Consider the following 16,150-nt stretch of genomic DNA (forward strand, 5'->3'; position numbering starts at 1 on the left):
ACTGCCTATTGGCAGCTCTCAATTTCTCAATCTCCTTCTGCAGGGCATCAATGCACCTTTGCAGTAATCAGCTAACCCCAAAGTTGCAGTCTTTCTGTCTTTGCAGCCATTGTTTCCCTGTAGTTTTCAAATGACTGTATCAAAACATTGTTCTAGGTCACTGTAGATGCAATCATTAACAACTGACCACCGCCACGTGTAAGGGACTATCCCTGACCTATCTACCAAGCAGGATACATTGCTCCCATCTGCTGAGCAATGCGTGAGCCATTCCCAGTCCCCTTATTACCACCTGTTTTCTCAGATCACATCCAGTACCATTTGTGTTAGTCCAGGTCCTCCAAGAAGCAGATCTAAAGAAATTTATTATGGCAAACACCTGTGAGAAAAAATGGGGAGGAGGTAGGTAGAGGCTGGGAAAGCCATCAGACTCCATGAAAGTCTGAGCCTGAGTGAAAGAGAAGAAAAGAATGTTGGGTGAAAGCAACCTAGACAAGTGTGTAATCTAAGGGAAGTTGAGCAAGGCCACTGGGGAATCCACAAGGAACAGGCGCGTTAATGACAGAGTTCCCTGCATCCTAGGGTTGGCACTTAGTGTCACTGGAGTGCTTACTCACTGGCTGGCGATGAGCCAAACATGGCAATGGATTTCAGAGAGCAGCAGCTAGGGCCCTAGGCCAGTTACACTCCCTTAAGTTAGTTAGAGTTCTGCAAGGTGCATTCTCATGGCCACCAAAATGCCTTTCTATAGGTCCCTCCTGGTGAATACCTTATGCAATTAATTCAGATTTCAGTTCTGTAAAAATTAGACCTTGACCTAACATCAACAAAACGTTTCTACTGAAGTTATTCATTGACTCAGGATTTGTGCAGTCTCACACAGCCCTGCCCTTAGAATTTCAGGATGGTTTAATGCTTTGCTGTTGCCATCTTGAATTTCTTAATAATTTTTGAACAAATGGGCTCTCCTTTCATTCTGCGTTGAGTCTTTCAAATTTCATAGCCAGACTTGTCGACCCTGCCAGCAAAATCTAGCCCATTCAGAATAAGAATAAATATTGGGGCTATCTTGGCTAAAATATTCAGTTTGTTCTCTTCAGAGACACTCCAGCTAGCTTTTCAGCAGCTGTTTAACTCTACCCTGAAAAGTTTCCCGTTTTCAGAGCACAATCATAAGTTCACTTCTGTTGAGATTTTCAATATTTATATTTCCACTGGATTGTCTACCCTTTTAAATCACTACTGTTTATGAGAACACAACTTCTGCTTTGGAAGTCCAAAATAAGAGTTTGAATTCGTTAGCCAGTTTTATCATGGGCATTGCATAGCATTTGATTTCCTTTTGGGTAGCCAAAAGGCAGTTTATGCTTATAATAAACACAATGACCACACCTACAAATATTATAGATCAGGTAAAAAAAAAAAATCCATGACTAGTGGGAAAAAAGCAAACCAGGTCTGTAGAAAAGACCCAGATGAATGTTGGGACAAATTTTCATGGGCTGTGTTTGGTAATTTACCTCTTGTTTCAGGTTGTCTTACAAGGGCTAATCACCAGATTTTGCCCTGAGTGATTGGCTGAGTTACAACTGGCCAGTGGATCCTTTCCAAAATCATAGCGATTGTCACATCAGATGGTTCAATGACTTCTCCTCTAACAAAGGAGCAACTATAGACAACCTTCTCCAAACAACCTCTTGATAGGCAAAATCGTGGTAATGATAATGTCCTGGATATTGTATATTCATATCTTACAGGCCAACTTTGTCCACCCCTGGCCAAAAGAGGGTACTGAGAAATACAAAAGTACCTCTGATGGCTGTCAGCTGAGCTGGCCTGGCTCTAAGAGCTAGGCCATGGTGTTCTGCTGAATATAAGGAATTTGTCACAGAACACATCAGACAAGGCCACTCTGTGACCAAGATGGAGCAAAACCGAAACAAGACCACTCCTTAGTCATGTCGGCCTGAGCATAGCCAAAATCAAGAGCACAGTCCAAATCACAAAACGATCACAAACCTCCCTCGCTTAGCTATGTAAATGACTGGTGCTTCTTTACTAAGTATAGCTTTACCCTGCTACATTCCTCCTGTCTTTAGATAAAAAAATTGTTGAGGCATCCCAATCATAGAATGGCCCTTACTTTCTGACAGCACTCAGTTCAGAGCAAAACTAAGCTTTCTTGAACTTTCTCCAAAATCTTATAGTATAAACCCCAATTCTATAACACCCACCATGAAGGCTCTTTCACTGAAATGCTCCATGGTTCCCCCTGGAGTGTGTTCTCCCTATAGCAACAAGCCAACAAACCCAGTTTTGTCTGACTGCAGCTGTGTTCCTGGTAGACAGGGGCTGGAGGGCGCTGCTAGCTCTTATCTCAGTTTTAAATTTTGATTCTATATTTATTTGTACCACTATTTGTTAAAGTTGGGCTTTTCACAGAATTGTAAAAACAGGGATTGTGTCGATTTTGTTCACATTGTATTTACAAAGCCTGTACAAAGCATGGTATTCTGTAGTCTGTAAATAAATACTTGTTGAATGAATGGAGAAGAAAGGAGATCTGAGAATGTGAAAAAATCAGTATGTTTGACTTGAAAAAATGTTTTAAAAAATGATCCTCTTTATTATGTAAAACTCTATAACAAATCGTGACAAGCCTAGAACCAATATCCTTGCTTTATAAAGACTTATCTTAAAAACATAGCCACTACAATGGGTTATTATTTGGTCATAAAAAGGAATGAAGTACTGATACATGCTACATGGATGAATATTGAAAACATTATTCTAAGTGAAGGAAGCCAGTCACAAAGATCACATTATATCTGATTTTATTTATATAAAATGTCCAATAGACATATCTATACAGGAAGTAGATTAATGGTTACCTAGGGCTGGAGGGCTGGGGGCATTGGAGGTTATAGCTAAAAGGTATTTTTTAATTTTGGTAGAGTAATGACAATATTCTAGAACTGCTTGTGGTGATGGTTGTACAACTCTGTAAATACACTAAAAATCACTGAATTGTATAATTTAAATGGGTGAATTATATGAATATAAGTATATAAATTATATCTCAATAAAGCTGCTACCAAAGAAAATGACCATCAATGTAGCATTTTACGTTCATTAGAGATGATACTTCTGATGTTTTTAATGACACGGAAACACTATTAATATAATGTTATGCAAAATGGCAAGACACAGAAGTGAATGCATAAGTAATGTAAACTATATTTATACATACACAGAGAGACTGAAAGGAAATTCCCTGAAATGTTAATGCTATTTATATCTACGCTTCAAGTGATTTTTATTTTCCATTGCATAGTTTTCATATTTTCCAAATATTCCATAATGAGAAGATATTACTTATAATCAGAAAAATATTACAGAAATATTTAGCTAAAATACCATGATTTTGTCCTGACACAGCTCTATTGCAAAATAGAAAAGAAGCTTTGGTTTCTTTCAAGGTAAGCATGCCTCAGAGGACACAAAACATATATATATATATATATATAGAGAGAGAGAGAGAGAGAGAGAGAGAGAGAGAGAGAGAGAGAGACTTTTTTTTGACACATAATGATCACTTTCTCAAGAGAATAGCCTGCCAGGAATTAACACTTTCTGATGGCATTTGGTGATGGAATTTGAGTCAAAATTACCCACTGAGTCAAAGGCAAAATCTTAATTTTTCATAACTCATCTTAAGAATATTATGTCCTTGAAGAGGGCACCATAAAATGCTTGTCATTCCACTTGTGACTTCACAGAAATTAAAAAAAAAAAAAACTGATCCTAAGAAATCCAAACTTTCCTTTAAAACGTAGTTTAAGAAAATATCAAGTGGTATATAAAAACTCTAAATTTAAAATATATAAAACTTCAACAGAGAAAATTTTGAAAGCTACAATGACATGGTTAGAAGAAGAAAAGATTAATCTGTAGAGGGTGAAGCTGGAGAAAATGTGAGATCTAGTGTGAGAAAAGATATGAGAGAGGAGGAAGAATTTCAGTAAATAACTGAACTATTAACATTATATTGCAGGATGCAATTTGTTGCTAATGTAGTCATTTAGATATGACATAAGAAATAAGTCCTTGTTCTTAAGAAGCTTCATGCTAGTTGGGGACACACAACAAAGATAGGTCCAAAAATACTTAAAAGTGCTTCTGGAACACTATGTGGTCAATAGCAAATTCACATTATGAATATGAAAAAAACATTAAGAATATGAAGCAAAAGAGAGGAAAGTAGCTCTGCAATCCACTTCCTGTGTATCAGGTAGTCAGATTAGGAGCAGATTCTGAAGCAAGACATAAGGGCTCCTCAGGACCCAGAAATAAATTTCATTCTCCCCCGAGAGTAGTCTTAACTGACCCAGCTTCCTTAATTCATATGTTCTCTTGTTACAAGCATTCTTATTCTGTCTATTCACCTCTGCTTCTATTTCTCTGCTTGTCATTACTGGGTTTTGACCCTGGTTTAACTTTGCCTAGAATCTCAGTTTGGTGAATGTTATGGACTGAATGTTTGTGTCTCCCTCAAATTCATATGCTGAAGCCCTAACCTCCAGTGTAACAGTAATTGGACATGGGGCCTTTGGAAGGTAATTAGAGTTAGAATAGGTCATGGGGGTGGGACTCTCATGATGGGATTAGTGCCCTTATAAGAAGAGACACCAAGGTACTTGCTTGCTCTCTCTCTGCCTTGTAAGGACACAGCCAGAACGTGGCAGTCTGCAAGCCAGGATGTAAGCTCTCACCAGAACCCAATTATTCTGGTACCCTGATTTCAGACTTCCAGCCTCCAGAAATGTGATAAATAAATTTCTGTTGTTTAAAACACTTAGTTTATGGTATTTTGCTATGGCAGGCCAAGCTAATGCAGTAGACTTTGCCCATTGCCCCTTAAAACCTATTTTTTGAGACATTTTAAGTATTGGAGCTATGGTAGAAATAAATTGACAAAATCAAGTAATAAAAAATGTCTGGGGCTTCCCTGGTGGCGCAGTGGTTGAGAATCTGCCTGCCAATGCGGGCGACATGGGTTTGAGCCCTGGTCTGGGAAGATCCCACATGCCGCGGAGCAACTAGGCCTGTGAGCCACAATTGCTGAGCCTGCGCGTCTGGAGCCTGTGCTCCACAACAAGAGAGGCCGCGATAGTGAGAGGCCCGCGCACCGCAGTGAAGAGTGGCCCCCGCTCGCTGCAACTAGAGAAAGCCCTTGCACAGAAACGAAGACCCAACACAGCCATAAATAAATAAATTAATTAATTAATTAAAAAAAAAAAAAGTCTGTAACTAGTGTAATTAGTGTGTCTGTAAATTTTGTAAAATTCTACAACCTAAAGAAAAGTTGTGCCTTGGTGTCTCCTTTTAAATTTATATCTTATATAAAAATTTTAACTTAATGCTTGACACTAGTTTTAGATTAATTGAATGTTTGATTCTCTTAAAATGGATGTGAGGAAGAGTATTTTCTTGTATGCTGTCTGCTTATTTTTTATTATGATGGAACAATAATGACCTGAAGAAAAAATGGCTTTGCTATTCTCTTAAATTTCCAAAACATTAATTAACATTGATTTTGAAAAATTGTCTTGGGAAGACACTTTTTACACATATTGAACTGTACTCATTTAAGTAGTCAGTACAAGTCACTCTTTCTAGATGATTTATTTGATCAGCTTTATAAACTGCCTTTTGAAACAGCTTGGCAGGCATGTGGGGAGATCACGTTCTTAGAACTTGGTTCTTGTTCTGTTGCATTACTGAGGTTTTTCAGCTGTCCTGTGCACGTCTGGCAGCAGAAGCTATGGTCCATTTTCAGACTAAAACCATGTTTGTCATGCTCCACGGTAAGGAACTTTGAGTCTTCATCTAAACAGGAGTGCAGAAGCTGGAAGAGATATAATTTATTTCCTAAGAGGCTCTTTGTACTCACCTGTCCTGGTATTTCACACAGTGCTTGAAATCTAAGAAACATAAATGGCTGTACCTAGTAAACAGGAGAGCATAGCTATTATTCCAGTCCTGGATGTAATTAACCTGCTAATCTGTCTGTCATAAAGTTTCTATCGAAGTCTTGGTGGAAAGGATATTTCCAGAAGATAATTTAGGAGAAAACCTGTATGGCCACTTTTCTGAGTAATTTACATGCAAACTTTGGATCAAATTCTGATATGATGGCTACATAGTTCAGTTATAGTGCTTGAGTGCATAACAGATTCACCTTTACTGGACTGTATCCTAATGCACAGCTTTGGACTTCCTGGCAAAGCCATTTAAATCCAGAGCTGGATTTATTGTAACTCTGCTTTCATGAACATTGTGCATTGTATCATTCTATAGCTTCAACCTCATGTCCCAGGAGAAAATGCATATAAGCATTTGGGATACCTGAAGTCTTAGTATGATTGAGGAATGAATATATTTCCCTCTCTCATGTAAAGAGATTTATAACATTTTCCTGTTCACTCTAAGATATGTAGTTAGACTTACATCGATGCTAAGTGAAGGTATAGTATATTTGCTTTTCTCCTTTTAATTCTGTGTTCTCCCTTTTCAATGCTGTTATTTTTTTGTGCTATTCTTTCCCAATAATTTTCTTCAAGTCCTTTTTTTAATAGTGGGAAATAGAAATATATGATAAATAATTTGGTTTTTAACATCAACATCAAAACTGACAACTGTATAAAGTTAATTTGTTATCTCCTAAAGGTTCAGTCCCATGTATGCCTCTAGGTAAAGAGAAATTAACACCAATCTAACCTGGCAGTAGAAGGTGGGTTACCGCAATCCTCCTCACAAGCTTTAACAAATGCTGAAAAATCTTGCTTATAAGAGACAAAACATGATTATGGGCTTCTTCTTCCTCTCAATAGTATGTGACATTTCATGAAATCTCAAGGCAGTTACAGTTGTCAAATAACTGCACACATAAGGGCTTATGAAGTTGTATTCAAGTCTACCCAAATCTTTAACATATACCTTGACACTATTTCTGTGGACTTATGAGTAGGGCATGGAAAATTCTGGTGTGTTATTTCATCTAAGCTTTACTTACAAAGACAGATGAAAAATTGCTAGGTTCACATACTCTTCTCCATCGTATTTTTAAATTTCAATATATTTTATATACTTAATTTCTGATAAAAGTACAAAAAGAAAGAAAACTTTAGCTCCATGAAAAAAAGGGAATTAAGCTAGGATTAGTTTGTAAATATAAACTTTTTCCTTTTAATTTTTAACCAGTTTACTGTGATTTGCTTCATCCAGTAGAGTTGATCTAATAAAGAAACATTTAAAAAAATCGTTCCCACAACCTGTCATCTTTACCTGTTCATTTGACATTTTCCCATATCTAAATTGCTGAAGGAAAGAGCACATGGGCAATTGGCCAAATTGTCTTTCAGGGCATTTCAGACCTGGGATTATCTACAAGACCGCAGCCTGATGTAACCTTTGTTTTCATCTTCAGCTCTTGGTTTGACACTTTCACTCTACCTTTTCTTTGTTATCCCTAAGTGCTTATTGTCTGTGACAAATCCTGTCCTCACAGATGAGTGCTGAATCCTTCTCAACAGAGGAGCTAGTGCCCAGCTAGTGAGATTTTTTTTTTTTAATTACAAAACCTGACATCAGAGGGTTTATTTTAAGAATCACCAACCAAGCCTCAATGTATATGACAACAATAAGCCTAAGAGAAAATTTTCATTATCATTGTCACCAACCTTGAAGCCAGGTGTTTAGATTTCTTACAAATGGCAGTCAGTAGGGCTTAAGGTCATATTTAATTTTATTTAGAAAAAATTAATGTGCCATTTCTGACTCCTAATTATTGTGCATTACATTTAGATACGTGGCTTTAAACTTCGAGCCACATCTGAATTTAATTCACTTAATTTGCATGTGTGTGTGACAACTTGAGAGCATTCTCAGTAATACAGTAAAACATATGAAAAGAGTAAGTGGACGGAAAAAAGGGTCAGGAACTGTGGGTCTCCTTGCTCTTGAGCTTATCATTGAACAAGCCTGAAGAGCTTGTAGAAATCTTCTTGCTTAGATGTATAGCTTCCTGTGTTCTTCCTGACATAATTATACCACTTTATCCAAAAGTTTATCTTTCACTGAGCGATCAATTTCAGGAGCATGTAGAATATTCAAAGAAGAAGTAGACAACCTCCGTAATTCCCACTCAGAAGTTGGAAACTGTAATCGAAGACACTAAGCAATTAGGCAACACATAGTAAGAGTTTTTACACAGAATGATTCTGTTGCTAGGAATTTATATAAAAATTAGGCTTTAAAAAAACAGATATTTATTTCTCACAGTTCTAGAGGCTGGGAAGTCCAAGATCAAGGGGCTGGTCAGTTCAGTTCCTGGTAAAAACCCTCTTGTTGGCTTTCAGACAGCCATTTTTTATTGTATGTCCTCGCATGGCTGCTGGGGGGGGGGTGGGGAGGAAGGGGGCCACTCTGATCTTTTCTTATAATGACACTAATCCCATCATGAGGATCCCACCCTCATGACCTAAACCTAATTACATCCCAAAGGTCCCACCTCTTAATACTTTCACATTGGGGCTTAGGGCTTCAACATATGAATTTTGGGGGGACACAAAATCCAGTCCATAACACTTATCCAGATGATTATAATGTTTATATGTACATGCAAAGGTCTATGAATAGCCAAGACAATCTTGAAGAAGCAAATGATCTGGAGAGCAAACATGGACTTTATTAGATGCTTCAGTGAACTCTACCCCTCAGGGTTTCATTGACTTGGTCCTTTTGCTGTAAAAAGAATGGTGATCAGGAGCATTGTTAAGTGTGCTGAGCCAACATGATGATGAATGAGGCATTGACTAAGTCAACAGATGGTAGCAATGGAAGAAACATAGTGAATGGGGAAGGCAAACCCATATCCAGGATGAGTCTCTGTTAATGTGAGAACAAACTGAAGCTCTTTCCATAATGGAAGAGATCCAACATAATTAAACTTCCACCAGTCAACTAGCTGCTCTCATTTTGTTATGGTGCCGATTTTGAAAATCAATCTTGGTGTCTGTTATTGGCCATTGGGACAATCAGAACTGGTGGTAGTTAGATCTGCTTTTTGAAAGGGAAATTCACATTGCTGTGCCCTTGCATAACCTCTGATTCTGACATCATTGCTACATTTTCATGAGCCCATCAGACAGGCACTAGCTGCCATGGGAAAGGAAATAATGACATCCACAGAACAGACCATCTTGTGCAACACTTCATTGAGAAGGTCCTATGCAGTCAGTGTCCTCTGGGGAGCATTTACATGAGATACAATTATTTTCCTCTGGGCATATTCTTTTTTAAAAAATTAATTAATTATTTTTGTCTGTGTTGCGTCTTCGTTGCTGTGCGTGGGCTTTCTCTAGTTGCATCAAGCAGGGGCTACTCTTCGTTGTGGTGCACGGGCTTCTCATTGTGGTGGCTTTTCTTGTTGCAGAGCACGGGCTCTACGCTCCCGGGCTTCAGTATTTGTGGCTTGCGGGCTTAGTTGCTCCGCAGCATGTGGGATCTTCCTGGACCAGGGATCGAACCCTTGTCCGCTGCATTGGCAGGCAGATTCTTAACCACTGTGCCACCAGGGAAGTTCTGGGCATATTCTTAAAAGTTCACCTCCAATTATGTTTCAGATATCTTTGTAAGAAATATAATGGTACTTTCCTTCCAAGTCCCTTCTATCCAGTCAACCATTAATTATTGCCCATGCATCACTATAGATACATAATTCTGACCATCTTTCCTTTCATGCAAATATACAGCCAGTTGAAAGTTTTGTTCTGTCCAATCTCCCTCCTCAAGGATATCTGTGTTCCCACAGCACTCTATGTCTTCCTTAGTTTTGAACTATTTATAAACCACAATTATTTTTTCTTCCTCTATCAGTTGGTCATGGAGAGCTCACAGTTAAGCCATAAATGTGGAATAAAGGAAACATGGTATAGCAGTAGATAGAGGAACTCTGGAAGTATGAACCAGTTGCTCATTAAAAATACTTGTGCCTTAAGAACTGGTTTTATCCTGATCTTGTTATTAACTATTATTCTCCTTGATGATGGAGTACTGCTTTATTCACACTCAACTTTATGACTTGGAGGATCATACAGGAGCCAGTTCATGATGATCAGCATAGGTCACACGGTCATGTAATATCCCATGGTCAGGAATTCAGTCTCTCAAGGACTCAGTAGTGAGCCAGGAGCTGTTATAGAGATAGAGATAGAGATAGAGATAGAGAGGGAGAGAGAGAGAATATATTTACTTGCAGAGGAGAACATGGATTTTTCCGTGACGTAATACAGTTGGCCTCCCCATCCACAGTTGGTTGACTCCATGGATGCAGAACCTGGGGATACAGAAGGCCAACTCTACCACTCAGTGAAACACTACTGATCACACATCAAGGATGAATCTCAAAAGTATTGTTGATCCAAAGAAGTCAAACACAAAAGATACATAATGTGACTGTGTGATTGCATTATATATATGAAGCTGAAGAATAGGGAAAAATAATCTCTTGTGATCAAAGTCAATAGTGGTTGTCTAAAGTGGTGGGACTTGACTGGAAAGGGGTAAGAAGGGACTTGCTGGAGTGAAAAACATGATCTTTATCTTTATGTGATGGTTGCACAGGTGTATACATTTGTCAGAATTAATGGGCAGTACACTTAATACTGATAATTTTACTATTTGTAAATTATATTGCAATAAAGTATTTTTAGCATTGGTTACAAAAAAAAATCATGGATTTTCCAAAATCGCTAGGGTTCTGCATCTTGTGCACTGTGATTCTCCTATCCAGGTTTTTCACAGGCTCCACTGAGCATCCTAAGCTGTCACAGATACTTTGAACACTATTTTATCTGCTTGGTTATGAAGCCAAATGGCAGAGCAGCTTGCACTCTAGCCTGGCCCAGACGGAGAGTCTTTTCTTGATCTGTCCCCACATTCAAAGCTGCCATAATCACAGGATGTTTGGTAAATGGGTCACAAGACCTCATCCAAAATTATTTGCCTCTGAAATCTAAGGAAGCATGAAAACATTATGTCTCTTTCTTAGAGGAAAGGGGTACAAGATAGAATAAATTCTATTTCACATTGTACTGGTATATTTTTATCTTCTCCTGCCCCCTGGACCTTCTAAAACTTCCCTGAAGTGGCAGACTTCTGATTTTTTGTGAAATTCTATGCTACTTCATATTTGTCTTACCAAGGAACCAAGGGCAGCTGCTATTTCTTGCTCACCAGGCCCTATTTCATCAATAGAGGGAACCAGCCTATATTCTGTGGGATGATGAGACAATCAAGGTCCTTGTGAAGTAAATAGTAACAGAGAGTCAGAAAACTGATGGAGTCTTAACCAGAAGAGTGAAGATGCACTGCTGTCACTGACAAATGAAATTGCTCTGGTGCGTTTTACTGATAGATTTAGAGAAACAATAATTGCATAGCAGCTGTGTTGATTTATTACAGTCAAAGGACAAAATCTGGGCTCCAACTGCAGTTTAAGATACCATCCATTTTTATTTAAGGGTAAATCTACTTTCATGGTCCAAGTCACATCTGCTAACTGCACATGACATCATGTTAAACGAGGATGTGTTGTAGAAATTACCACAGCTTCATCTCTGAAGAATATAGTATTGTTTTTGGTTTATTCATCTTGTGAAGAGGAACAGAATTCTATGAGCTTTCCCACAATAATGGGTCTTACTTCATGTTTCAGGGAGCCAAAGGTGTCTAGGGATTTTCTTTTAAACTATGCTTTTAGGATCTTTTCCTGGAAATTGGGTAATGATCTGGGTCTCTTTATCATTATGATTCAAATCTGTTCTCCATTCAGTAGATCTAGAGGTTGTATATTCTCAATTACTTAGATAAAACGAAGCCTTACTTTATTATACTTTCTATTTAATTCAGTTTTAATAATTCATAATTAATTTAACCACTGCCACAGATTCTTGACTTTAAAACTTTGTGGTTACCACTACGGTCTGTCTGCTAACCACAGGTACTACAGCCACTTTATCTCTAATGGTTACGTGTTAGCACATGGCCTCACTCACTCCTAGACCAATTTCCACCAGAAATGTGGAGCCCAATTCAATGACAACATCTCCCCCTGAAGCAGATGCTGTCAGTGCTCCAACTGTATCCTTGCAGATCTCTGATCTTGAAGGACATAGGTTAGGCTAAAGTGAGCAAGTCCCTCAGTGATGGCTTTGAAAAGATTGGAGTGTCCATAGCCTGTTTTTATTTGCTTCCTAGTGCATGAAAGAGTCAGCATGGTTAAAGAAACAGACTGGAGGAGATCAACCTACTCCCATTTTGGCAAAAATTTAAGGTAAAAAGGAAGACTCACAGACAAGTTCTATTTCAAAAACAAAAGAACCAACCTGTGGGTTGAATGCATAAACAAGCTCTTAGATTAGACTTACCTAGGATTATGAAAGTCAGCAAGTGAATATGTGCCCAGAGCTTTAGAATCAGAGCAACTCAAGAAGATCCACATCTTTTATTGGCAGGCTTGGCATAGAGTGCAATGACATAAGACTTCAAAATACCTCAAGGAACCCTGTTGAGCCGTGGCTCATTGAAGAGTATTTCCCAAGAGTGGTGGTGTACCTCTGTACAATAGTGTCGCAAGTTTCTACAGCACCACTGGGTCTAACCCCACCTTTTTGACACAGAGAGAACATGCAGTATTGTATATTGTACTTGCTTGGGACTGACTTTTGGAATTAATTAATTTTCTTGGGTGCAGGATGATATAGAGCCAAATGCTTATCCAAGGAGTCATAGAATCCCAGAGAATAGATATGCAGGGCTCATCTGGTTCAACTCTCTGATTATAGGCACAAAGATGAGAAAGCATTTTCCAATCATCAGGTTGAATTCTGTTCCCCTTATGCGTGTTTCCTCATTTTTCACTCCATGTTGTAGTTCAGAAAAATAGGAAAGGCATATTCAAACACTGATGTATGGGTTTTATTAATGTTACATTGAGAACCATATGACCATATGAGAACATTATGATTATATTTTAGGACCAGCAGAAATGATAAAAGAATTGCACTGGTTTTATTAATAATAATGATATACTATAGGTCATGTGAGACCAGTAAATATACAACTTTGATAAACAGAATATTAAGATCATTTCTGGAATGGAGATGGGAGATACTTTAAAGACAATTAGCTTAAAACAGATTATATTCTGCATTATTTTCTGTGTTGTGTAATGATTTGCCACAAACTTAGTTGCTTAAAACAACACACATCTATTATCTCAGTTTCTATGAGCCAGGAGTGCAGGCATGGCTTAAACAGACCCTCTGCAAGGTTGCAATCAAGGTGTTGGCCAGAGTTGGGTTCCCATCTGGAGGCTCAGTTGGGGAAGGGTCCACTAGAAGTTCACTCAGATTGTTGGCAGAATCCATTTCCTTGTGACTGTAGAACTGATAACAGCTCAGCTCCTGAAAGTGAACATAGAAGAGTATGACGGAAAGTGGGAGATAAGTTGGGAGATTGGGATTGACATGTACACACTACTAATATAAAATAGATAACTAATAAGGACCTGCTGTATAGCACAGGGAACTCTACTCAATACTCTGTAATGGCCTATATGAGAAAAGAATCTAAAAAAGAGTGGATATATGTATATGTATAACTGGCTCACTTTGCTGCACACCTGAAACTAACGCAACATTGTAAATCAACTATACTGCAGTAAAAACTTAAAAAAAAAGGAGTATGATGGTTAATTGTATGTTTCAACTGGAGGATGTTTTTAGACGAAGTTAATATTTAAATCAGTGATCTTTGCGTAAAGCAGATGGACTTCCATAATGTAAGTGAGCCTCGTCTAATCAAATAAAGTCTTTTTGTTCTCAAAAAGATTGACCTCCCCAAATAAGAAAGAATTCTCCAACAGACTCCCTTCTAACTTCATCTGCACCATAGGCTCTCCTGAGTATCCAGCCTACCAGCCCACACTGCAGATTAGTACTTGCCAGCCTTCATAACTGGATGAGCCAATTCCTTATAATAAATCTCTATTTATCCATCCACACAACACACACACACACACACACACATGCACTATTGGTTATTTTTCTCTGGAGAAGCCTGACTAACAAAGAGAGACTCCAGATCCAGTCATCCACCAGGATGAAGTCTTATATGATGTATGATAATCAAGAGAGTGACATCCATCACCTATGCCACAAACCATAACCTAGTCAAGAGAGTGATTTTCTATCACCTTTGCCACATTCTACTGTGGCAAGTTCCAGAGTCCTTCCACACTCTGGGTGTGGAGGGGATTATACAAGGGTGTGAATACCAGACCATGGGGATCTTAGGGTTTACCTTAAAGTCTGTCTGGCACATTCTCTCTACTCTTAAGTGAAAAACAGTGTGGAGCAATTGAAAAGCTTGGACATTGGACACAGCCACAAACTTATATTTTGTGCCCTCAGTTTAACGTCTGTATCACCTTGAGCATCTGTAGCATGGCAAAGGGATTTCCAAAAGAGAAGAACCAAATCTGCAGCTGCAATGGGGGTGATCTGGTGATTATCAATAGGAATGCAGGAATTTATAGTTGAAGATAAGAGCAATATGGTGGGGATATGGAGTGAATCTCCCCCCCTCCCCCCACCATGGAAAGGTAGGGAGGGACAAGAGAGGAAGAGAAACCCCCTTTTCTACTGGAAAGGAAAGTGCTGTCAGTACCCTTAGACCACAGAGATTCTAAGAGGTTAAAGGAATTTGAGTTGTAGGGTAAGGAGGAGAGTGAGTCCTGCCATATGTTCCCAGCCTTTAAGGATCATGGAGTTTGCTTCCTACCCAGCCTCAGAAGTAAAGGGGTCTACCCCTGGCAATGTCGTTTCAGAGCAGATCAGACTATATGGTGAAGTTGCCCATCTCAGGGCACCACAGCTGGGGCATGGAGGTCAAGATAACAAGAGCAGAAAGTGCTGACAATGGCAAAGGGAACACCAAACCAGGTGGCACTGGGAGTGGCGGCCAAGTTGCCATCCCTGAGGAGGGAGGGGGCTTAGAAGGTAACTCTAGCCATTCATCCAATGCTTTCCAATAGGGGCTGTTCAAGAAATTTAGTTTTGTTGCCAACAATGGAATTATCCATAAACTCGGTATTATACTCCTCCAGGCTAATGGAAAATATGAATACTTACCTCACCAGATTGTTAGGGACACAACAGGATGGAGTGTTAAAGTTTTTAGCATATATTAAGTACTTGGTAAGTACAATTTTCATTTCCGATTAGTAAAAAGAAACATCCAGACTGTATCTACTTGATAACTCTAAACTGTTTTTCAAGTGGAGATTATTGAATTGACTAAAATTTTTTCACTTAAAATAGGATTCAGGCAAATTCCGAAAGCCAAAGCAATCTGTAATCTGCACAGTTTTTTTTTTTTTTTTTAACTCCAATCTAATCTCTTCTACTTCCTTCATGATTTGCATGTGGCTGGAAATTGACAGATACGGCAAAACATATGGAAACAAATGTCCTTTTTCGTCTTGTTCCTATTGGAGAGGGTTGGGGAGAGGCAGTGCTGGTGGGCCAGGCCATTAGCACCTGAACTGGGATAGGATGTTAGGAGGCCAAAGAGACTTGCTGTGAACATTGACCGAGAGCTACCCATGAACGAGTGTAATTCAGAGATTGGACTGAACTCTTCTTAGAAGAGACGAAGCAGAGTAGTATTGCGGGGATACCAACAAGTATGAAGTATGGTTTGTCACCAATGACTGAGAAAGGAGTCAGGAGCTAACTAGAATATAACCCAGTGGAAAAACAGTAAAACCATCCAGACGAGGCCAGCTTTATGGTTGTGTGACCCACAGAGTCACACAGGGCCCCCCCACTAAAAAGGTCAAAGTTCATCACTTTGAACTTAATAATTGTTCAGTAAGGGACTTCTCATTTTCATTTCACAGTGGACCCTACTGTTGTAGCCAATCCTGTATCCATGGCCCAGGCCTTTGATAAAGATGAAGGATCAGAAATGGAGTCTGCTAGCAGGATGGCCTCAGGGGCAGCTGGAGGAAAGGCCAGAGTCA

Source organism: Balaenoptera physalus (assembly GCF_965194825.1).
Source record: "Balaenoptera physalus genome assembly, chromosome: 4".
Taxonomy (NCBI): Eukaryota; Metazoa; Chordata; class Mammalia; order Artiodactyla; family Balaenopteridae; genus Balaenoptera; species Balaenoptera physalus.